This window comes from Chrysochloris asiatica, unplaced genomic scaffold (genome assembly GCF_000296735.1).
Source record: "Chrysochloris asiatica unplaced genomic scaffold, ChrAsi1.0 scaffold00087, whole genome shotgun sequence".
NCBI lineage: Eukaryota > Metazoa > Chordata > Mammalia > Afrosoricida > Chrysochloridae > Chrysochloris > Chrysochloris asiatica.
The window spans coordinates 12,547,043-12,549,589 of NW_006408605.1; the positions used below are offsets into that span (position 1 = coordinate 12,547,043).

General features: G+C 41.1%; 1 pseudogene; it reads left to right on the forward strand.

The window, feature by feature from the left end:
- The first annotated feature begins 135 nt into the window (after positions 1-135).
- LOC102813052 lies at positions 136-704 on the forward strand (annotated as a pseudogene).
- Positions 705-2,547: the final 1,843 nt, after the last annotated feature.

Genomic DNA, 2,547 nt, shown 5'->3' on the forward strand with positions numbered 1-2,547 from the left:
CACCAGTTTAAAATCAGAATAAGAATAATAAAAGAGACAATTCAAATACAGGTGGGCAGGCGGGCAGGCGGGCCCGCTGGCCTACAGTTGCAGTCTTGTCTTCTGAGTTCCTGGTTGTCTAAGAGCGCAGACCCAATGGCTTCCCAGAACCACAACCCAGCTGCAGGCAGTGTCGTCACCACAGGGAAAGGGGCTGAGCCCAGCGAGGGTGCTGCCTGGGGTTCAGTGGGCAAGAGGTTACAGCAGGAGCTGATGACCCTCATGATGTTTGGCGACAAAGGCATTTCTGCCTTCCCTGAATCAGACAACCTTTTCAAGTGGGTGGGGACCATCCATGGAGCAGCTGGCACCATATAAGAAGACCTGAGGTATAAGCTCTCCCTCGAGTTCCCCAGTGGCTACCCTTACAACGTGCCCAGAGTGAAGTTCCTCACACCCTGCTACCTACAACACCCACGTGGACACTCAGAGTAACATTTGTCTAGACATCCTGAAGGACAAGTGGTCCACCCTCTATGACATCAGGACCATCCTCCTCTCAATCCAGAGCCTGCTGGGAGAACCCAATATTGATAGCCCTTTGAACACACATGCTGCTCTGACCAGGCTTACAAGTCAGATAGAATCTCTGGAAAAACCCCACAGCCTTTAAGAAATACCTGCAGGAAACCTACTCAAAACAAGTCTCCAGCCAAGAGCCCTGATCCCATCTGTCCAGACCCTCCCTGTATTGTTTATTTTTCCTTAGATGGTCTGTCCATTCCTTAATTTCTGTACAGGACTCTGTATCTTAAACTGTGCCGACATTTTGTTTGTTTTTAAATTAACTCTGCTTTTGAGCCCTGGTGATGAATTTATTAAATTAATACATTTTGGGTTTGCAAAAAAAAAGGATAATAAAAGACCAGGCTTACAGGTCAGATAGAAACTGGTGGAACCCCAGAGACTATGGCCCTTAGCCATCCTTCAGGTCTGGAACTGAACTCACCTTTGTGCCTCAAATTCCAGCCAAACAAAAGACAGGTCTATAAAAGGAACTGTAAGTTCATCAGCTGTTCCTCAGAAATCCTATACAGGGTCACTTTGAGTCAGAACAGACTTGATGGCGCATAACAACAACAACAACACTAGAGAAATACACACTTCTTATAATAATCAACCATTTGAAATCTAAAGGGCAGCATTTACCCAAGGACAAAATTCAGAAGAGTTTGGAACAAAGGAGGAATGGAAACAGGAAACAACAGGAGGAAATGGGATAAGGGGTTTTACATTATGGAGATTTCAAACAATGACATGAAATACAGTGTGTATGATTGTTGAATAGAAAACTGATTTGCTCTGTAAACCTTCACTCAATTCACAATAAAATGTCTAAAAAGAAGAGAAAGAAAGAATCAATGGTGTTGAACAAAAAAGTCTAAGCTGCACAAAGATAATGATGAAAAAAGGCTGCAGGAAGGAGCTCTGCTAGCACGTAGTAATTATGAGTCGGGTTGCTAACCTCAAGGTTAGCAGTTTGAAACTACCAGAAGTTCTGTGGGAGAAAGATGAAGCTTTCTGTTCCCGTAAAGATTTACAGCCTCAGAAACCCTATATAGGGTCGGAACTGACTCCACAACACATCACCACCACCAGGAATTTATGGAATACCAATGAAGATGTTTCAACAAACAAATATAATGTTGGAGCACTCACTTGTCTATGTCAAGAAATTTAGAAGATGGCTACCTGGTCAGCTGACTGGAAGAGATCCATATTTTTGCTCATTCCAAAGACAGATGATCCAACAGAAATATTTAACAATATCATTAATATCACATGCAAGTAAAATTTTGCTGAAAATAATTTTTTTAAATTACTTGGAAACTCTATACATGGTCACTATGGGTCGGAACCAACTCAATGGCACTTAACAACAACCAGTACATTAACAGAAAACTGCCAGAAACTCAAGCCAGATTCAAAAGAGGATATGGAACAAAGAATATCATTGATGGAGTTTGATTGAAAATCCCTGTGTTTTCCTGATTATGCAAAGTCATTCAACTGTGTGAATCATAACAAATTATGGATAACATTGTGAAGAATGGGTATTCCAGAACACTTGATTGTGCTCATTAACTGGTACATAGACCAAGAGGCAGTTGTTTGAATAGAACAAGAAGATACTGTGTGGTTTAAAATCAGGAAAAGCTTGCATCATGGTTGTATTTTTTCATCATACTTATTCAACCTGTATGCTGAACAAATAATCCGATAAACTGGATTATATGAAGAAACACAAGGCACCAGGATTGGAGGAAGACTCATTAACAACCTGTACGATATGCACACAACATAACCTTGTTTACTGAAAGTGAAGATTTGAGACACTTACTGATAAAGATCAAAGACTATATAGCCTTCAGTATGTACTACAATCATACATTGACAGAGAACTTCCAGAGGTTCAAACTGGATTCAGAAGAGGCTGTGGAACGAGAGATATCATTGCTGATATCCAATGGATCTTGGCTGAAAGCAGAGAATACCAGAAGGATGTTT